Source organism: Lycium barbarum, chromosome 6 (assembly GCF_019175385.1).
Source record: "Lycium barbarum isolate Lr01 chromosome 6, ASM1917538v2, whole genome shotgun sequence".
In the NCBI taxonomy this organism is placed as follows: Eukaryota; Viridiplantae; Streptophyta; class Magnoliopsida; order Solanales; family Solanaceae; genus Lycium; species Lycium barbarum.
In genome coordinates, this window is record NC_083342.1 from 84,945,139 (window position 1) to 84,969,038 (window position 23,900).

Below are 23,900 nucleotides of genomic sequence, written 5' to 3' on the forward strand. Positions count from 1 at the left end.
CATTCAATTTGCAAGAGATTGTTATTCTCTTGAGGATTGTTGCATAAGATAGGTGCCTTTGATCCTTTTGGAAGGTAACTAGGACTAGTTCTTCTAGTTATTGTTCAATTGTTTATCAATTGTGTCTTCTTTCTATCTTGTCTTTATTTTCTTGCATCAATAGGTGTATATTTTTGGGAATTAATTAGGACAAAGAAGCATATTTTAATTAATTGATAGAAGTAAAAAGGGATTAGGAATTAATTCATCTACCCATAATATTGGGCCAATTCCCTTTTCCTCATAAACCGAAATCTGTGGCCCAAAAAGATCCAACCCAAAACCCCATCGACCCGGCCCAAATAAACCAACTCTTTTCTCTCCCAAGAGAAAACCTAACGACAGCATCCAAGCGTAACCCTAACGTCACCTCGCCGCCGCCACCCTTTACCCATCGGACCATCAGTTAAAGCTGATTTCGGCGTCACTGACGCCGCCTCCCATCAACCCCTGTCCCTTTCTCCCCTTTTCTTCGAGGAATAGCTCGTCCAAGTCAAATCAGCCCCCTAATCAAGAAGCACGCAAGGATCTTTGGGTTTCTAGGCCGATCTTCTAACAATCCATAGGATAAAGGCTCGTTTCAATCCGTTGGAGCCTAAAACCATGAAGAAACCACTAGATTCGGACCTCTAGCCTTCAAATCGCTCCGAAAAGGTGAAAATCTGTCACTTTTTTTGTTCATCATTTCATTATTATTATTTTTTTGAAATTTCAGAATTCTCCCTCCTTTTTATTCAAAATTCAAGGGCAAAATCCCCTGGAAGAAGCTGTGGAAACCCCCTCTGCGTTTGCCTATAAATACGGTTGTTTTAGATAGGTTTTGAGAAGGCTGATGATTCCCTTTGAGATAGGCTCAGAATTTAAAAGAAAACTTTTATTTACTCTAAAAAGTTGAATTGGAAAATACCTTTCTTTTTCATAAGTCTTCATAACTAAAAATCCATAGTTCTTTCTAAGTTCTCAGAAAATCCTTTTTTTAACTCTATGTTCTTTTTGGTTGTATAATTTTGGTTGCTCTCGGCTAAGCAAAAAAACTACTTCGAGCGGATTCGGAGACTCGATGACGACAATAGCCTCAGTTCGCTGTCCCGGAGAAGGTAATCACATTTGTCTTCTCTTCATCTTTAATTTTGTAGAAATCGAAATGTAGTCGTTTTGTTGTTCTCAGCATTCTTTGGAGTTCGCTTGTTTGAATCTGCCCATACTTTATTTGTTATAAATAAACATGAGATAGTCATGGCAATCTATTAGCGTTTAAAGAAAATGATCGTTGAACTTGCTGAATACATGAATAGTAGTGTCGCTTGTCTAAAAATCTGTTGTGGCATCCCTTAAGGGACTGTTTTATCATGTAAAATCAAGCATGTAAAATGGCTAAAATAAATCATAACGTCAAAACAAATGTCCTGATTCGTTGGTAGTTAATTCTACTCTATACACATAGGTTCGAATAATCATTTTGTTTCCGTTAGTTTGAATCTGTCTACATCCCGTAATCTTCTTTTTACCATTAAGGCTGTAGCTATAGATGGCTTGAATCATGTTTTATCCTTCGTTCATGTCTTCAAAACCAGTTCTAGTATGGATCAATATTAAGATGTTTGTGTCAAATAGCTGTTTTCTACTTTCATTTGGACATGAGCATGAAACATTATTTGTTTGAGGGCATTGAAAGGTTAGCATTGTCCTTGTTTTAGTTAGCTTAAATAAAATGGTTGATAACATAGCCGCTGCTAATACGATTTCCTAAAGCTCTACTATAAAATTCATTTAGACCTTATGACTAAAAATATCATGCCGTGACTCCGTCTAGAAACCTATAAATATGATGCCTTATAACTGAAAAGAAAAGGTTACTAAGTTCGATCAAATAAAAGGGTGATGTTTTGTTCGAGAGAAAAAGTCCTTATTTTTAAGGAAAAGTTACTGTTTTGATATAAAAAGGAAGCTACTGTTTTTTTTTTAACTAAAAAGCTACTGTTTTTAACTAGAAAGGCTACTGTTTTCCGGTTAAAAAGTTACTATTTTGGTTGGAACCAAGTAAACAGGACATTCATGCTCATGGTGATTTACTAATAATGTGCAGCTGTGGTTGTTATTTCCCGCTTGAGCAGATGCTTAATTAGTATTTAGAGAGCAACTGGCTTTATAAACTATGTGAAATAATGGAGTTGAGTTTATTCAATTGAAAATAATAGCTTTAACTTGTTTTGGGAGGATGGTGGATGTAAAAATTCTTTATCTAAGCATGATTGATGAGTTAAGAGTCCTGGGACCCTTTTATTTTTTTTGTCGTCCAATGTCTTTAGTTGAGGTACATCATTAGGATTTGATTTAAGTCCATAGAACTAATTTCTCTCAAGAGTTGTGGTTATAAGGTCTTCAAAAAAAAAATGTGAACCTGTGGGAACAATCAAATGGCCTGTTTATAATTCTCCAGTTGAGTCTTTTATAAGCCATGATTGCATCATGTTAGACTTAAGACCCGAACATGTTTGAGTTGGATCGTCAGTTTAAAAATGGGTGCATAAAACCATTTGAATCATGTTCCTCTTTGAAATCAGTATAATAGTAACAAGACAGCTGAAGAGAGGATGACGTAGACAAGAATCAACCTCTTCCCGGTGAGGTTTTGATGTATCGCAGAATCCGAAAAGCAGCACCGGTCGAGTTATGGTATCATTGTAGAACTAGTCTCGGGTACTTTTTCTTCCAAATCTCAAACGAAATGACCAGAATAAACAAGAATAGTTGTTCACGCGTTGAGTATTTCTTGAAGGGAGCAGTAGTTTGCTGTGCTACTTTGGAGGTTGTTGTGTGCGTGAAAATATGCTAATAAGGTTCTCTGCCCAACTTGCTTTTGTTTTGGCAAATACATACTTATAATTTTTGGGTTTTAGAACTTGGAGCCACAAATGCTTTAAGAACTTGAAAGGATCTCTTTTCCTTTTGTGAAGGTGTTTCTTTGTGTACTGGTTTGCTAATGGGATGATAAGTGTGTTGGCTTTTCTGATCACTCATATAGCATCATGGAAGTATTATAGATTTGGGAAGCCGAACATAATTTATTTTGAACCTATTTTGAAGTACCATAGCCTAGCATAACAATTAACTCTCATTTATTCACTAAAATGTTTGGTTTGGTTAGAATTGTTTGAACTCATTTGGTTGCCTATAATGGTTCTGTAAGTAAGAGACGTGCTACACGTAAAGGTGTGAAAATTGTTCAACTTTTAAATACTGTAGAGCTTAGGTTCGGCGCATAATGCGCATAAGTTAAATCATGGTGTGTTTGCTTTATTTTGAGACGTTTACTTAAGTCGGGTTGAACTCTTTCCAAAGTTGGCTGAATATTTGGTGCTAAATCTAGTAAATTATTTGTTCTTAATGGCATGTTTTACTCATTAGATTTTGGCATTATTATGATCAATTAAGGGTATCACTTATCCTTATCTTTATCCTGTTTTTTTTTAAGAGGAACCTTGGGAGCATTAGGAGTTATGGCAACTCCGGATTCTGCCCATATTAGAGAGCAGCCAGCAGCAGATTTATTTGCTCGTGTCTAGCTGTCTCCTACTTTCGCGTCAAGAGTCTCTGTCCTCCTTCCTCTCTTCAAATTTTTACACCTTTGTATCGGCTCATATACATGTTTATATTCTTGACTAACATTCTTTGGTATGTTTGTAGTGTATTTGTTTTCTGTTTGTGGGTGAACTAGTATGATAGTGAGTTTAAACGTTAGCTCCTTTTCCCCTTTTCGGGTATTAATCTTGACTTAGCTAGTACTTAGAATAGTGATCGTCAATTGCTCTTTTTGCTTTTGTTTATGCACCCTGCAGGTTATAAACATTTTTTTAACTAAGGATTAAAAACTTAAAGACTTCTTTTTATTAAAAATTTAGTTTACCCCCAATAGATTATTTCAGAATATTACTCAGCAGAGAAGAGATTTCCAAATGAGGAATGTCATGTCTCGAAAGAAACAGAGGAGTAGATTTTTTTATATATATAAGAAAAATGCAGATTTTTAGATCCCCAAAACACAGGCTTTAAAAGGTAAAAAATGCCTAATTTTTTATATCTCAAGTGCAGGAAGTTTTAGAGTTAAAACACACGCCTTTTAGGAGCTAAAACTCATTCTCTTATAAAACTTAGCTCCATTGCACCGGCTCAAATGGTTTTCAAAACATAAGGTCGAATCATTTTCTTTAGAAATACTAATTTTGAGCAGCTCAATCTGCAAGTTTAATAAAAGAACTCTATACGAGGGCTCAAGTATGGTGGCCCAAGCTATTTTACAAGACTGCAAGGTACATACTCTATTTTGTTTATACACATATATATATATATAATATCTTATTTTTTTATTTTTTTTCATCCAATCATCTTTACGCTATGTGTGTACTTATATATATCACGGTACTTATACATATTATTATATTTTCCATGACTATTTCTAAAATTATACCTTTTATACTATTTTTACATATGATAAACATATTCAATGTATATATTAGTTTCTCATAAAAAATATGTATTGTCATGCTCTATATTATATATATATATATACTGTCCTTAATAACCATATTTATACCTAATCTTCAAAAATACACATGTATTCTTTTGTAAACAATATACATGCCTAGTACATATAATTTTACAACTCGTATTAATTACTCTCCTTTACAATGAGTATGCCTACATACTATTATTTTTAAAAACACGTACCATACATATACTACCTTATTTCCATTGTTTTTTTTTTCTTGGTCGTCTTTACATTATATGCATCTATATAGTCTTCAATAACTATTTTTTAGTTACCCATGAATACATATCACATATATACGTTATTTTCTTATATATATATATATATATATATATATATATGTCTCCTTATTCTATATTATACATACTATTCTTATATAAAATAAACGTCATACATATTTCGTCACGCATATATTAGCATTAACTACTTCCTTTATAAATATGCATTTACTCACATAGTTATAATTACTTCAAAACCCCTTTTTTTTTATACAAATAGTTTTGAGAGAGTGGTTTCTTTCCTGCAATTCCTTAAATAAGTAATAATAAATAATCAAATAATCCCCTCTAGTGTTAATTAAGCTAAGTTTAAAGACTGTCTTCGGATAGGCTCTGAGGAATGCTTAACACATTCCCCTCGGGGTAAATAAAACCCCTACCTAGAATCTCACAGGTTTCAAAGACTAAAAAATGGAGTTTACTTTTTTATAAATGGTTTCCTAATATTTTCTAAAATTAGGTAGCGACTCTGAGAATTTTTCAAAACCAGAGAAAACGTAGCCTATAAGTTGTAAACTAGTTTTAATCCGTTGAAAATAGGGCATGACATACCAAAGGATCCAATAATCATTATATATGCAATGTCAACTCTGATCCAATACCAGTTTTAGGCTAAATGTTAATACTATGAAAGAATTCTGCCTAAGTGCAGGGTCTTAAGATGATAATTTTAGCTTAGTTTCATTCCTAGAATTTAAGCAAATAGGCCCAAACACCGATGTGGAATCAAGCAGGGTTCTATTGGGACACATAGAGTGATCCAGATAGACTTAACAACAGAGTTTTAAGCCATTTTAAACTAGTTTTAACCTGAAGCAGTTTCAAATACTAAATAAGCAGGTTTGTAAGTTTAACAAGCATTCCAGGCTTTAGTCAAGATATGTTGTGATGCGTTGGGAATTTTTTTCTAAAGTTTTTATATTTTTCGTACATTTTTTTATTATTTTATCTATTTATTATATATTTTTTGAATTAATAAACTTTAGCCATTTCTAGCCCCTCAAAATCACCTCAGCATATAGCAAGTATAATCAACAGAGTCTCTAGGACACCATAAGCTTGTTCTATGTCTAGAACTTGCACAAAAGAGCCACATATATAAGTAGGAACATATGAAGATCACAATGGGTGCATGAATGCTATCCTAAGCTAGGAATGAAATGTCAGGTGTAACATGGTTCAACAGTTGGCAAGGAGGAAGAATGCATATGAGACAATCTCATATTTCACAGGCAAATGACAAGGGGAGGTGCATCACAAAAGCAAGTATCACAGTCAATCTTTTAAACAGCCTTAGTCCTAGTTTAGATTTCCTACACCTAGTTTATCAGGTGATCATATTAGGTAAAGAGAACCAAGTAGTCCATAAGCAATATAAGTGCAAAATTAAGGTCATAGGTGACAAACCAATATGAGACAAGACAAATGGTTTGTAAGTCACAAGCAAATCAGAGGTGAAAAGGAACTTCAAGTAGGAAGAATGACAGGTTTCAAGAATTCCAAAACTGAGACAAAGTGGTTCATGGCACTATCCTAGGTGCAGGAGATGATTCAGTGGCAAGACTTGATTCAAACAAACAGACAAGGCTAGGTAACTAAACATTATAAGTAAATCAAGTGCAAACAGGATCACCTAAGCATGGTTTCAGTTTTAAGATTCATTTTAATCTACTAAGCAGTCATGTCAAACAAATAAACTGAATAAGCTATTAGCAATATCAGTGTAAGACACAAATGGCAACTTATGTGGACACTGCAGTCAAGTTACAAACAGGACATAGGGTAGGAACAGGATAAAATCACCAACAACACTAATCCTTTCTCTAGATCCATTAGTCTATTTTTTAGTCAAGAACACTAGTCCTTTCCCTGTAGTCTTGAAAATCAAATGTCAAAAATAAGAAGTTAAAGTACATTTTAGAAGTTCTCAGCATCAATAGGCTCCATTTAGTCTCTGATTTTTAGACTTAGGATGAAACAATCAGAATTACAAGTTTCAAGGTATATTATGGTCATAGTTTAGCATTCTAGGGTCAAAACAGGTTCATTTTTACAACTTTTAATCCTCAAAGGCCATACTTGGCTAGTCACCGTCTCAATCTCCAAAAGACAAATTCTGAGGAATGTCAAATTATAAATTGAAGCAAATAATAACATTCAGAGACAATTATCATCTAAAATAGATCACAATAGTCCTCAAACAGCACCTAGATGAACATAGTTTGGTCTAGATACTTAATTTCAAGGCAAGTTCCCATTTTCAGTCACATGGTTAGATAATTTTCCACAGACATCATATCAAACTACATAAAATTTAAGGCAGGGGACTTAGAGAGTGTATGACCTCTATCCTAGGTCATGAAGATGCACTAAGAACAAAACACATAGCAGATTATACCAGGATAGGATAAACAAGTTCATATTTTAGCTTATTTTTAAATAAAAGAGGGACAGAGTTGCATTTCAAAGAAGTTCTGCACCTTTAAAGCCATTTTCAAATTCTAACTATGCAAATCTCAGATGAGGCAAGAATAAATCCCCCATAAACTGATGAAAGCTCATTTTTAGCAGATATAGACCGCAATCTTTAATCAACTTCTCATAACACCTCCTAGGTTTCAAAATCTTTTTAAGACAAACACCAAATTCCATTTTTACTCCTATTAAACTACTCAAACAAGATAGCAAGTCCAGTCCAAGCTATTCAGTTTTCATTTAGAATAATATAAACACTTAAGCAGTCTTTCAAGACTTCAAATTAACAAAAACTAGATTATAGTGATGAGTTAAGATCATTTTCACAGAAGAAAGTTGTAAGTATGCCAACCCAAATCAAACTATCAAGCACTAGGCACTAGGGTATACCATTTTTTAGCAGTTTGACAACAAAGAAAGTAACATATCATAAACTCAAACCAAAAAGGCAGTTTCAACATATTGGATCTTCTGAGCAACACTTTTTTCAAGTTTTAAACAAAAAGCTTCATGACTTATTTTTGAAGGAAAGAAAACAGTTTTCAGTATATCAAACAAGTGTGCCCTCTTAAGCAACTAACAGAGAATCATACCAACTACACATGGGCAAAATAGAGTCTAGGAACAGAAATAAACATAGGAGTAATTCCCAGATTTCAGAACAACTGTGTCTTACTCACAAATCAAGCTAAATACTCCTATCCTATCAAAACAGTCTCCAAAAATCACCACTACTTCAACACACAAAGCTAAAATGAAAACATGATATTATGATATTACAGTTTCAAATACAAATCATAGCCAACTAAACTTCTTGTCATAGACATCTAACTAACTACCCTTAAAAATAAACTTTAAGAAAACTTAGACCCCCGTATTCAGTCATTTTCTTTCTATTCTTCAAACTAGTATGTTATAATATTTATTTAGCATAAAATTATCCAACACTTAGCTCATTTTATGACTTTGAATAGCAAAACAAACACAAAAATAACAATATTAAGCACTAGGTTGAGCATTCATGGCATTTCAAATGGTAAACAAGTTTTTAAAAAAGCATAATCAAGACTGGAAATAGGAAAAGAGGGTTAGAATGGGATTTACCTTTTATTGAGGCAACCTAAAGACCAAAATACGATTGAGACTTCAAACTTCAAATCACTAAACCCTTTTGATCCTCAAAAAATCCCCTTTCTTTTCTTTTTCTTCTTGTATATCTAGATATGTTGAATATATATATATTCTAAAAATTGTTTTTCATACATATATTTCTTGTATATATTTTATATTTTTTAGCCGATGCTTTTCTAATTTTCGCAAAAAGGTCCCTCTTCCAATTCCTCAACTTGATATTTATAGCTTTTTTCCAAATTAGGGAATCCTAGGATAGAATGGACACCTCATCCTAAGCCCCCCCCCCCCCCCCCCCCATAAAATGTTAAAATTGTACCCTATATCAGATAATTCAAAATTTTCCATACAGGACAACAAAATACAACTCATTTGTAGCCTAAAATCTATCCAAATAATCAAATAAAAATCTGAAAAAATCAAAATAGTACAAACAGCCTATATTCCAACGGTATTGTTGTACTAATTAGTACAATGGGATAAACTCCCCAATTCGTGTACCTTGATGTAGGAAATTTCCCCTAGGTTTGATTTTATGGTGCTAAGGTGCACAAGATGGCCAAGGGTTCGTGACCCTGCCCATGGCAACCTTAACCCAATCAAACCCGAGTAACATCCTAGTTCTAGGAATTAATTTAGATAGCAAAACAAATATTCGAAGGGAATTGAACCTGGAAACCATGAAAGCACATGGTTAAGGCCAACAACCCTCAAACAATTAGTGAAAATAAGCCCAAAATTGTCAAGAACCGAAGGTGCGAACCAAACCCTAACAATGTCGCCTCATCGCCTGAAAATGGGAAGGGTGACGGGCTGCGAAGAGAATGAATTGGGGGGGGGGGGGGGGGGGGGGTTGGCAGTTGCTAAGGCTATAGATCCTCTGTGTCTTACAGTAGCTAATAAAGCACGATATAAAAAGCTTTTACCAGTCCTGCCAGGACCGTCAATAAAGAATCCTCCTGGTTTATTCGCAAATACTCTGTCAAGATTTATATTGTAAGCCCTTTTTTGCTCAATGTTTAATTTGTTTTGCAATAATAGATCTTCAACATTAATAGTGATATTTCTTTCGTAATGAACATCTTTAGCTTCTTTTGTTGTTGAAGATGGTTTGATAAATTCTAGAATTAGTCCAAATTCATTAATATCATGGCCCATTGAATGAAGAATATCATTAATATTTCTTAACACTTTGAAACGGATTTCCCTTGCATTTAGGTCCAAAAACTTCTTGAAGTCTTCGGACATTGGGCTTTCAAACCTTTCCCATTATTCTCTGGGGTTAGTTGGATTACAATAGATCAACAACAGCAAATAATTGCCTTAAACTGGATGGCATTTGATAACTTGTAGCTTCAGACATGCATTCTACCAAATTACTATCACAAAGTAATAGTCCTCTTTTTTTCTGCAGCTTCTCTAAATGTATTATAATGCACTCCATTTACAGTTCGCAGATCTTCATATGATTTTGGCCCTCTTACATTCATTAAAAGCAGTCTAAGATAGTATCTTTCGCCTTCGGTTGGATGACATGTCACAACACGACCAATTACATTTCCTTGTTTACGACGTATCCACATTTTATTGTTGAACATACAAAGTGTTCTGGAAACTCACGATATAATAAAATTCAGGTCCATAGCATCTTTGTTTACTCTATTCATTAAAAAAAAACTCAGTTAACATTATTTTTTCAATCATGGGATTATTTACAATTTTACTAATATTGTCTATACTTTTGAAGGAAACAAATTGTTGTCCTTCAAGATGTAGTTGAAGATGGTATACACTTGGGAGTCATTTCACTGATAGGAAAAGTGAATATTCTCCATGCAGCCTCAGGTGGTGACACCCACTTGGCAGATTGGTATTCTTTTATTTCATCTATCTCCATGTCTGTGTCATTAGCATGTATATGAAATGCAATTTTATCATGTCCTTCGCAAATGTACTTATAAATGTACTTAACGACTTTAATATCAGAACAAATCTCTACATTCAAGACAATTGAACTTACAAAGTAAATATGAATTATAAGGAACAACCGATGAATTATCAAGAAAGTGTCCTCTAATTTTCACACTCCTTCCTGTGTTTCGTCTTCTATAAATTGGGTATGAATTCTTTCCTTTAGTTGTTTGTTTTGCAAACACTTTTGGATATTTATTTTTACAATAACCCTTTTTTCATACAGGAATTTGTTGTATTCAAATTACCACAAGGACCATGCATCACGTGTTCCATAACAAGTGAATATAGATAGTGGTTTGTTCTTTCATCAAGCAATTCAGCACATACAAATCGATTATATGCTTCAGGAGTTAGTAATTTGTATTTCTCATCAACTATAATAAGAAAATGAGCATGTGGTTTCAAATTCCACCATATACATATATGCTGCAACTTTACCAAATATATGTCTTTTTAGTATGTTGTTCTTTAATTCTTCTAATTTTGCTCTAAACACTCGACTAACCAAATCAGGTCTATTTTGTAGTTCATCTGTCGACAAAAGGTTTGCTTTTATTTCAGGCCGAGAAGGATTACATGTCATAGTCAAAAATATATCAGGTTTCCCAAAATGTTGCACTAATACAATAGCATCCATATACCGTCTACGCATATCTCTTGGGCCTCCTGTGAGGCTGAGTGGAAGTATTCGTTGTTTTCCTATATGTGAAGCTTCTCTTTCCCCACGTTGTAGAATATCTAAGATTCCTTGTAATATATCAACTCTGAATAAATCTAGATTAAAAGAAGGAAAGTCTAATCATTGGCTTTCAATTTTTATCCATTCATCCACTACGTATTGTTGGAATAATCTTCCTGAATGTAAGATTATATTTCATCAAATTAGTTTTCATCATCTCTAATTTGAAGTTTGTAACAATAATATTCACGACAAGAAATAGTGTCTCTTTTTCGTTTGCCTTCTTGCATAACCTCGGTTTCCATATCAAGCAGCCCATCAATTGAGCACATATTCATTACACTCGGCAATTGTTCTTTCTCACAATATATTCACATTGATGTATTATTAGAATGCTTAATTTTCTTAATACCACAATGCCATCCATTTTGACCATATGGGAACAACAATGGATATTGCAATGGATCATAACAATCGTAATAATAATTTACTAACTGACTTCTATCACTTTTTGTATATATTCGAATGTGTGGCATAGGAATAGAGTTATTAATATCTTGTTCTACCCATATCCCCGCAACTTCTTGTACATTTGGTAAGTTATATATACATTGATCTAAACCAACATCACACTTAAGTGCAATGTAAAAATCAGATAGTTGTGGAACACCTATTAAAGATTTCAAAAACATAGAGTACGGATTAATTTTTAATATATCCATCAAACATCTCACAATATATTCGTTCAGTTTATTTGAACATGCCATTCAATTTCTTACTTCATTTTCACTATCAAAGAATTATAACTGGAGGTTTTTTCCTTTTTTATCAGTAGGAATCAAGTCATTTATGAAATGATACATCTGCCCTTGAACTCGAAAGGTATAAATACTATTATTCCTTTTTGCTAAATATTTGTCATAATTTACTCCAAGGGAGGTAAAAACAAATATGTTATTGTATGTTCTAATGTAAGTTCAAAAATGTTTTGATTCCTCAGTATTTCCCAAATAAAGATTTTTTAATTCTGTTTGAATTTCATGTGAAGTTAAATGAACAGAACCATTGCTCCAACAAAATCCAGGTGGTTCATATTCAAATTTTTTTGCCCCACCAAATTGACGTTTTGGTACATCTTTTAATTTAACATAAGTGACTTCTGCTTGCATATTACTTGAGCTGCCAGGTTCTGTGAAACCATACCTTGCATATGCAAACTCTAGAATGAGCAGATATTAATCTAGAAAAAGTGTAAGTAATATTGTTTTTAATAGAATTTTTTAAACAAATCTTGAGTTCACCTACGCTAATACTTTGTAAGTGATATTTTCAATAAAATATTATATTTATGTAATGAGAGTTTGGTTCTCTACTTGTTCCTGATAGAAGCGATGAGTCTCTCGTAATAAGAGAACTCTGTTCGACAGAAACATTAGCAGTACCAGAAGATGATGCATTAGTTGAATCATTATTGATTGAACTTTCAGAGAAGCGTCGTCTTTTCAATTCAGCTCTTTTTGCTCGACGTTGTGCCAAAAGGGCCTCTTTTTCATCAGGTGGTATCAATCTATATAATTCGCGTCTCCTAGAATTTTTGTCAAAATTTGTTTTTGCAAAGGTCTACGCATTTTAGGATTTATACTACCTGACATTCTGCGGCTGGAATATTTTATGAAGACTTGAAAAAGCAATAAACTCAAAATTTAGTCACATATTTCATATCAATCAGTAATATATTAATGGATGGCATGTAAGTAAAATTTCACTGGACATACATGACAATCAAAAAAGAAAGTGTGGCATAGATATAGATGTCGGCTATTTCATAATACGAAGAAGTTAATAGGCAAAAATAGAAAAAGAAAGTAAGTAGATGAGCGGTACTTACCACACAATGAAATATTACAGATATCCACGAACAAAGAGATGTTACAACGAAGAGCAGAAACTGTAAAGGAAATGAAACAAAAGATTATGAAAAAGGTATAAATAATAGACAACTATATTCAAAGAAAGATAACAAAATGAGGCAGACAGACAAGTAACACTTTTTGATAAAAAGAGTAGTAATGGAGAAGATGCAATGGAAGTAATAGGTGGTATTGTTCATCCAGCATCTGAGATTAACCAGCCAGTTGGGCTGCTTTGGCTATTCTTTTTTTATTGAAAAGAAGTCGGATGTCTACTCCCAATCTCACAACTACATTGTAAATGTAATACAATGTGTTTTTTAAGTTGAAAGGTGTATTATTTATCCTAGACAAATCTCTGTTGTTAAGGCATTGTTATATAATCATAATGTGAAAGGGATAAAGTAATGATTTTTAAGTACTGCCAGTAGAAACACAACATATTGCCAATTAAGAAATATGGTTTTTTATGCTTTAGCATGCAAGCTTGATTTTCATTGATATAACATTCATTTATTTTAAGCGACTTAATTAGGATCCATATATATAAGAGACTTTTGGGAGGAACATCAAAGTTGACTTACTAATAAGAACATACTCATATTTTTTGTTACATATGAACCAATACCAATAGGTTTTTTGTCATGGTTTATATTATCTTTATTTATTTACTTGCAGTCTATAAGTAAGTCAAGCAAGACAATGACATGTCTTGTGGTAGAAAAAGAGCGCTCTGCAAATTTGGTCACTTCTTTAGTCAATAAAAGAATTTTGATTTGTTTTTTTGGGATAAGTTTGATGTTAAAGTATTATCTCGGTTTGATACTACCATATTTTAGAGAAAAAAAAAATATTTATAGAATGCACTGAGTAATTCGAAGTGCAAAAAATCAATATACACAAGATGATTTTGGAGTACTACTCGATTTAAAGGAAAAATTGAATAGTAAGCTAATACCAAAAGTTACTCGTGCATTCGAAAAATCATCTCTACAATCCAATAGAAAAGGTACCACCAGATTATTTATGTACAAGAAAATATCTAGCTCCCTGAGTTTGGGAAGTTCGGAGAGAAACCACAAAGCAAGGAAACAAAGGTAAATGATAAAAAAATAAAGAGAAATTTTGGGAAAAATATGAAAGATGAGCAAACACAAAGTTGTAACCTGCAATATAATCCATAACTTTTTACAACATTTCAAACTACAAATATCAGTTGCGACTCACCTCACCTTATTATCAATTTATATACAAACGTTCTTGCCACAAAACTAATTTTAACACTGTATTTCAAGATTAGACACTGGTTTTTCTTTTTTTCTTTTTTTATAGAGAAATCTATGTTTATCTCATGAGATTCAGCCATGAAGATCAGATAGAAGTTGAAAGATTTTGATGAAGATTAGATAGAAGTTGGAAGATTTTGATGAAGATTAAACAAAAATCGAGAGAAACATAAAGGGATTGAATGAAAGTGCTTACCTAAAGTGGAAGACCCCGATGAGAATGGTTTTTGATCTGTTGCAGAGTATGGAAGTGTTCTGATAAAAGCGATGGAAACCAATGGATAGGGATAATTTATTTATGTTAGGACCGCTGATTCTAGAAAAGTCATATGTATTTGTCGTGGTGAGATAGTCTCTAGAAAAGTCTTATGTATTTGTAGAGGTGAGATAGTCTCTAGAAAAGTCCTATGTATTTGTAGAAGTGAGATAGCTACGCGGAGAGACTGTATTTGATATTTAATAATAAGATTTATAATTGTAATGAAATGACTGAAATGCCTTTGGTCATTCCATTGTTTGCTCCTCTCTAGTAGAAATAAAAATAGAAATAGTAGCATGGAACGGAGACACCTGTGGTTGAATTTTCACTTAGACACATCAATTAAGACTAGCACCTATTGAGCACTCAGATTACATTAAATTTGTTTCAATTTAACACTTTTTTGACAATCAGCTAAAATTACAAATTGTCTGCAATACACTTGCGGGTGATGTGGCATGATGACTAATTAAAAGAGAACATGTGGCATTTGGGTGCAGAATAATAATTTAAAAATAAATTATAAGAAAAAAGAAAAAAATTATTTTCAGCAAAAAAATAAATGAAAATACCTATTTTCTAACCCCACCTATCCCTCCCCTTCTTCCCCTTTTCTGCCGGAGCTCCGTGGGCGAGCCACCTGAGCTCCAGTCAATCATAAATAACTGAAGTATCAACGAAACCATAGCGAATAATTAGGAAAAATTAGCGGCGATCAAAAGATTCTTATTATTCATGTATCTTGTGATCAGAGAATTCAATAATAATAGCACATTGACTTGAGATAAGGATTTTTTTTCCCTTCATATGTAATGGTGAAGCCGAAGTCAGCGCAGAACCCCAGAAAAGGGGATTGATCTGAAATCCATGCCAGTGAGATTTATCACTATGCACAAGTGTATTTTAGATGCTTTCTAAATTAAGGACGTGGAGTGGAGTGGGGTTTTGTTATGGATTTTCTCACGCCAAGAAAATACACAACGGAGAAAAACATGATGAAGAACAACCTATTTGTGAGATACAAAGGTAATGGAAGTGCATCTAATGCTTTGATAGAGGAATCTTTGTGGGTTTGAGGGGTTCGTCGGAAGGGTAAAAGGGCTTTACGGGTCGCCGGTGAATGTCCATTGTGAAAGTTTCTGGCATCGGAATTACAAAGGAGAGAAGGGGAATTTGATAAGTATTGTTAGTAAGAAAGAAGAGAAGGAGACGGTTAGGATGGTGGTGGCGTTGTGGTGGTTTATGGTAGAGGAACTATTGGAAGGAAGGAGAAGGAAGAAGAAAAAAAAAAGTAAAATTGTAAAATTTAAGTCCTTCACGCGCCTGTTTTGTGTGAAAATTACACAACCTGCCAACTCAACAAAGATTGTCTAAATGACACAGTCTGACCCTAGCACAAGTGTCTAAATGAAACAAGATTTAGTTGAGGTGTCTAAGTGAAAAAAACTGTCAACCACAAGTGTCTCCCGATAGATTCGGCCTTAAATAATTGCAGAATTTAAATGGTTTGTAACTCAACTCCATTAGTATTTGGAATCAAAGGAAGTGTCAAGCTTTTTTGTTCAAAGAGAAATTATAAAAAAAAAAAAAAAAAAATTACTTACACCGTAATTGTGACACGCCACATATCATCTTCTAGAGTTTGATTAGTCCAAATCATATCTTAAATTTTTGAGAAAGAATGGCAAACCATATATTTATTTATAACCATACATCATGTTTGTGTCGCACTTCTAACTTAAGGATCAAATCATTCTTCATCCTTGTAAAAGTTACAAAACCAACTTAAATTGACAAACAAATTGGAATATTTATTTTGATTTCACTTAGAGAAATTAAAATTCTAACAACATTATTCTATTAATCTTTGGAGAAACTTCAACTCATTCAGTATATAAACTTTTAAAGGGTTCTAGTAAATCTTTTACAGTTGGACCATAATGGATCCACTATTGACAAAACCAATTAGGAATGCCCTATTTATAAACATTGGCACATATTTTTATAAACCATGAATGTTTTCTATTAGGATTTTCATATAAAAAGACTTTATTAAAGTCTTCAACATAATCCCAATAGTTAAATTTAACTGGGATTTTATGTTCAAGATGGATATAATCCTTTTCCTTTAAAGTACCTATTCCCCATTCATTTGGAGAGAAAAAAAAATTATAATGATTTTAGAAAAGTTATAAACTTTTTTGCTCGTAGCAGGATAAAAATGTTGAAATTCTGTTGATCCTAAAGATGAAAGAACCAGCTCATAATTCATATAGTATTTATAAGTGATTGTAGCATATGATCCTACATCAAAATACATTTGCATTATTTGCAAAGGTTCATCTCTCCACTGGAGGTCTTCATTTTCTATGAGAATTATTAATTCTCTGTTGTCATTCTGTTCATATGAATAGGTGTCCTCATGATCATCATCGGTGAGGGCATTAGAATATGATGGTGGCATATTATCCTTCTTCTGCTGGACTTCTATAAAAGCCAAATATTCTTCATATGTAATTTGCTTCCTACTATTACGGGAAGATCCTGCAATATTATCAGCTATTAGCTTTTTGTTTCCCATTTGGGACAGTGCCTCGACCTGTTTCTTTGGATGTGGTTCCTCTACCTCCCCTTCCTCTATTAGAGTTAGGGCTAGATTGTGGCCTTATCCTGCCAATAAGATGAATAAGAGTTATGAACTCATATATTCTTTGGTGAGAAAATCAGGGAGACTATTATCTGACCCTTTTTTATAATGAATTTCGAAATCAAATGGGGCTAATAATGTCTGGCATCTTGCAAACATTTGTTTAGATATTCAAAAATGTTAAATATATCACGAATTCACAATGATTCAATGAATGTGAGATTTTTGTTACTAATCTTTTCTTCTTCCAATAATTCAGTTACTAATATATTCTCTTAAATTGAATCCTTCCTTTTCCTAATCTGAAACACTTCATACATCATCCAAGTGAAATTGGCAAGACCGACATATTATCGGTAGTTCTGTAAGTTACATGATAGATTACTTTTATTTTGAATTTGATTCTGTTTTGTTATTTGAAATTGCCGAAGCCGACTTATTATCGGCGTTCGTTAGTGACATTTATATGAAATTACTAATTTATGTAAGAAGAGGTTGAAGGAGAAATGAGGACTCCATGAGAATTCTGATTTCTAGGTCTTTGCTATTTCTGTTGATGCCTCTATTTTTTTGGAGACAGGCGAATGGAGGAAGTATTGCATTTGGTTTGACTGAAGCTTCGAAAAGAGGCATTGGCTATGAGCATACTCAAGTGTTGAGTTGCAGGATGAGATTCTTGAGAATAACCTCTTGCATGATTTGATAAATAGTTGCATAAAATGATTTTAGAAAAGTTATAAACTTTTTTGCTAGTAGCAGGGTAAAAATGTTGAAATTCTGCTGATCCTAAAGATGAAAGAACTAGCTCATAATTCATATAGTATTTATAAGTGATTGCAGCATATGATCCTGCATCAAAATACCTTTGCATTATTTGCCAAGGTTCATCTCTCCATTGGAGGTCTTCATTTTCTATGAGAATTAATTCTCTGTTATCATTCTGTTCATATGAATTAGTGTCCTCATGATTATCATCGGTGAGGGCATTGGAATATGATGGTGTCATATTATCCTTCTTCTGTTGGGCTTCTATAAAAGCCAAATATTCTTCATATGTAATTTGCTCCTGCTATTACTCGAATATCCTGCAATATTATCAACTATTAGCTTTTTGTTTCCCATTTGGGCTAGAATAGTGCCTCGACCTGTTCCTTTAGATGTGGTTCCTCTATCTCCCCTTCCTTTATTAGAGTTAGGGCTAGATTGCGGTCTCATCCTGCAAATAAGATGAATAAGAGTTATGAACTCAAATATTCTCTGGTGAGAAAATCAGGGAAAATATTATCTAACCCTTTTTTATAATGAATTTCGAAATCAAATGAGGCTAATGCCTGCCATCTTGCAAACATTTGTTTAGAAACATCATGTTTACAAGTATTTATTAAACATAAATTTAGCCGCTTGGCGATCAGTTTTTATTAAAAACTTTTGATTACATAAATCTCCTTGAAATTTAAGAACACATTTTACTATAGCAAGAATTTCTCTAGCCACAGTAGCATAATTTTTCTGGCTATTATTCCATTTACCAGAATAAAATTGGACCAAATATTCTTGCTTCCCTTCTGGGGAATATTGTTTCAATATCCCTCCATAGCCAATATCAGAGGCATCTGTTTCAATAATTTTTTGCCAACTAGGATTGGCCAATGTAAGACAAGGAAGGTTATTAACCTTCTCTTTGATTTTGTGAACTGCTTGGGTATGATCATCAGTCCATGGTTTAGAAATCTTTTTTAATCTATCATATAAAATAGATGTATCTTTTGTCAAATCTTTATAAAATGGGGAAATATCATTTAAGCTTCCAAGAAATTGTTGAAGCTGAGTTTTATCAGTAATAATATCAGGAAATTTAGAAGAAAATTCAATACTCTATTAATTGGAATAATTCTTCCCTTTTCAATGTTATGACCTAAAAATCTGACTTTTGTTTGGAAAAGAGACATTTTTTGTATAGATATAACCAAACCATTTTGAATAATAATTTTCTTGAATATATTAAGATACTTAAAATGCATTTCTATAGTATTTGAGAATACTAGAATGTCATCTATATAAACAATAATAAAATTGCTATAAGACATAAAAATATCATTCATAATTTTTGAAATTCTGAAGGGGCATTTTTTAATCCAAATGGCAAAACATTCCATTCGAATTGCCCAATATGGACATTAAAAGCAGTTTTGTATTTATCTGCTTCGACAATTTGAATTTGCTAATATCCCGATTTTAGATCAGATTTAGAAAATATAATAGCATTATGGAGACGTTCCAGTAAATCCTTTTTATTAGGAATCGGATATCGAATCCATTTTAAAACATTATTAAGGGGCTTATAATTAATAACTAATCTAGGAACTCCACGTTCCTGTTCAGCATGTTTATTAATATAAAAAGTTGTGCATGACCATGGAGATTTTGAAGATCTTATAAGACCCTTTTGTAAAAGAGAAGAAATCTCATTTTTACATAATTCTAAATAGTCAGAATTCATTTAACATGGTCTTGCTTTAGTAGGGATATTATTTTCAGAAAAAGAGTCTTCATATGGAAGAGTATCAATATGTTTTTTCCTATCCCAAAAAGCATTAGGATGATCACTACAAATTTGTAATGAAAATGATTTTTTATAAAATCTATTTTTCCTTGTAATTTAGGATTTTGCAAAATCTCGTCAATATTAAGAGTATATATTTCTTGTTTTAGAAAATTGACTTGTTGATGTTTATTCATCAACCTATCTTTGATTTCATTTATAATCCGTGAAAATGGTTCAGTTATAAACTGAAATTCAATTGTTTTTCCTTCAAAGGTTTCTATAATACCTTTGTATCCCATTTCTAGATAGGAAATATTTTTTGAAAAAACGAGGTTCCCAAAATCATTTGATTGGAAATATCTTTTACCAATACAAAACTCTCTGGTGTATAGACTCTGTCTTGACAAATATAAACTTTTGGTAATTTAAAGGTAATTCCCATTTTCTATCAATTAGCAAATCTAAGACGATGGGTAGTTTTATAAAAATATTTTGAAGGAATTAATCCTTCTTGGATACAATTTAAATCAGCTCCGCTATCAACTAAAGCAGTAAATTCTTTTTTGAAATTATAATCAATTAAAAGAGTAACTTTTATAAAAAAAACTTTTGCGAAGTAATAAATTCCAGAGTTTTCAGAAATTTTCCTTCTTTACTGTTACTTCCTTCCGCAGATATATGTTCTGCAATATTATCTGCAGGGATTTCCATAACTTATTTCCCCCTATCCTCGATTCTAGATATTCTCTCATCTAAAATCATATTATGTTGTTTAAGGGTGGAATCTCCTGTTTGATATTATCAATCTCTTTTTCCAAATCTTGGGTTGCGGCTGGAGTAGTTATAATATTTCTCCGTTATTGAAGAAGTTTTTTAACTTCTGACATGGTGTATGGACCTGGTGATTCTTATATCTGAATACCAGTCTGAATTTCTAGCTTCTTGGGTGCTGCATTCACCTTATCACTAATTTGGGACCTAAGTAATAAATCCACAAGGTTATTACCATCTAAAACATTGATATTAGTATCTTGGAATTGGGAGAAGAGATTATAAAAAACATCCTCTTCTTTATTACCCTTGCTAGTGCATGGCTGTCCCATTTGACATGGTGCACATTCTTCATCTGAACTGGTAGAGGTATAATCCTCATTCTCAAGAATTCTAAGATCTTCATTTGATGAAGAGTCCTCCGAATTATCAGACTCAGGACCAGAATCTTCCGGTTCTGAATTTAATAAAATCTTGTATAAAGATTCTTTTAGGTCATCATCAATATCAAGGTTCTTAATCTTTTCCTTAACTTTGCAATTTTTGTAAAAATGACCAACACTGCCACACTTATAACAGGCTTTTGGATTTAACATAATCCTTTCTTTTCTTGAACTCTTTTTTCCGCTTTGCTTTCTTTTTGCAAGCGTTTCTCTTTCCATACTTGGAAATCTTTCTTCTTTGTCTTGCGCCTATGAGGTGCCTTGGTTTGTGGAATATCCATACCAAATTGTCCACAAAATTCTCCTAATTGTTGTCTTTCATTCAGACCATGTCTCTTAATTTGCCGATTCAGCTTGATCTCATTGCATAAGGCTGAACCTTCCTACATACATGTTCCTATTAACTTTCCATAAGTATAATTATCATAAGTGATACTAGCTTCCCCTTTCCTAAGAGCTTTTCTAACTCTTTCCGCAAAAAACGCGGGTAATCCATCTATAAATTTTGATTTCCAATGAGTGTCATCGCACTCAGGTAATTCCATAACCCGACAAAGGAATACATCCTTATACCACTTAAATGAGGTAAGGGTTTTGCATCTTAAATTATGAAGCATGCTCCTAATGGTCTCATAATTATCCGACCATCTTCCTGAAAAATGCTCTATAATATTAATAACCAATGAATAAACAACATTTGGAACTAGAACTGGTGCTTGAGAAGTTCCTTGCTCCCTTTTTACAGCATTCAGAATATTACCACGCTGTTCTTGGGTTAAATAATTATCCCACCAACCTTTTAATTGGCCAGTAAAACCAACAATAATCATATCTGCTATAGTTCGCTCATTATTTTTATTAACCTTACTTATTGTATTATACATCAACATTCTATGTATGGTATAATAAATCTGACTTTCACTATAATCATATATGTTGCATTCATAGATTTCTTTACCACTATAACTATTGGTAATAATATGCTCATGCACCTCTAATAAGACATCTTAAGGAGTAGGCCTAGGATAATAGTGCATCCTTTGAGCAGGTATATTAGCATAATATTCATCTATTTTATTAATATCCGCTGCAACCTTGACCTTGTAATCCATATTAGGAAAATTATCATCATCCTCTGCTATCAAAGGACTAATATTTAAATTTTTAAATTTCTCATCAAGCATTTGCTCTAATTTTGAAAAAAGTTTTAATTTAAAATCTTTCATTTCAGATGGGGACTATAAACTTGGAGTACCAACAACTTCCTGCTTTTTTCCCTTATTAAGGGTAGAATCATGTAATTTTTCTATATGAGAAAATAGTCGGTCAATTCTATCATGTAGTGAAAGAATTTGTTCACCCAAAATATTCATGTAAATATTAGCATAGTTTTGTTGCTTTAACATATTATTAATATGTATAGCAGTAACTTGTAAAGTATCATTTTTAAATAATTTTGAAAAAGCTGCAAAATAAAGAACTTTGTCATCCTTTCCAATTTGAAAAGATTGTTGTGGAGGAAATATAGTATGAATAATCTCTCCACGAGTCAATTTATATTCTCGTTCTAAAATCGAAATATAATTTCTTGCGTACTTAGTCCATGAACCAAGGGACAAACAATATGATTGTATTGACTTTGGAAAGATCCTTATAGAAGTCTTCTTGGAAAAATGTTTTCTCATCATTATTAAAACTTTGGAAAAACCATTTTCTAAATGGTTCCCATATGGGCATATAAAATTCATTACTAATTTTTTCTCTTGCGGGTGATCCCCGACTAAAATCAATTTTTTGGACTTGATCCATTAAATATCATTAAAATCCACGTCAGACGCTGTTAATTTAGTGTCTTGAATACCATTGACAATATTATCTTGATCAATTTTAAGACTACTGATTCTATTATTATCAGTTTCTCTAATTTGAGAAGTAGAAGCTCTAGATGGAGACTGAGCAATATAATCAACTGGTGAAGTATAAGAATGACATGAAGAATTTGATCTAGTTAGTCTAGATATGGTGCTGATGATATGACTTTCAGCTTTATCTAATAAAGATGGAGGTTCATCAAATCTTAATTTAATAGTCCCACTTAGGGCTTGCTCAATTTCAGAAATATCAGTATTTATATTATTTTGAGGAGGTGCTGCTCTTTCTATGACCCACTCTTTGGGAAAATCAATTTCATCCCATTTGATAGGTCTTCGAGTAACAACTTTGGATTTGTCAAAATTAGTCTCTATTAAAATAGTTTCATTTTTTAAATCCATAATTTTACACATAGGATTCATAGTATATAATGGTTTAAAATATATTCTATAACATATACATATACCTTTGTACCAGGCATATAATCATAGCCATGTAATTTAACACTTAATATTAAAACGTCTAAAGAATTATCATCCTATAAAGATACCTGCAAATTAGGATAAGCATTAAAATATACAGGGCCATAAGCCAAACTGGTTTGAACTGTTCTTATGAGGGATTTTTTCCAATTTCGGTTCCTACCATCTTGTAAAGCTGCTATAAAGCTTTCCGGTAAACCTCTTAATGTAAGTGGTTTAAATGCAACTTGTACTAACCCAATATGCATAAATCTATGAGTTTCCCTATAATGGGCTAAATCATTTTCAGATAATAACCTAAAAGTAGCATGGTCACTATTAACTGTAATTGTTTCTTCTGTGGTTTTTACCACTTGTTTGAGACCTAATTTTTCAAAAGTACCCATTTAATAGATTAATCTGGACTGAATTTTAGGGGTAGTCCACTTATTTAAGCAGGTCCAATTGCCTACTCATTCTTTCATTATTAATAATATAATAAATATATACGCTTTGTTACCGAAAGAAAAAAATCATGATTTTTGATAGTTTTGAGAGTAATAGCCTGTTTGGCCAAGCTT

At 32.7% G+C, this 23,900-nt stretch overlaps 2 long non-coding RNA genes across 2 annotated transcripts; one reads left to right on the top strand and one right to left on the bottom strand.

Moving 5' to 3' along the window:
- Positions 1-308: 308 nt before the first annotated feature.
- Positions 309-3,807, top strand: LOC132644491 (uncharacterized). Its single transcript, XR_009583863.1, has 2 exons — positions 309-1,136; positions 3,515-3,807. It is a non-coding gene; the product is annotated as an uncharacterized LOC132644491 (long non-coding RNA).
- A 6,303-nt stretch (positions 3,808-10,110) lies between these two features.
- On the bottom strand, positions 10,111-14,686 carry LOC132644490 (uncharacterized). The gene is made up of 3 exons (XR_009583862.1): positions 14,518-14,686; positions 13,014-13,073; positions 10,111-10,371 (listed from the first exon to the last, which is right to left on the bottom strand). It is a non-coding gene; the product is annotated as an uncharacterized LOC132644490 (long non-coding RNA).
- Between the last annotated feature and the right edge of the window lie 9,214 nt (positions 14,687-23,900).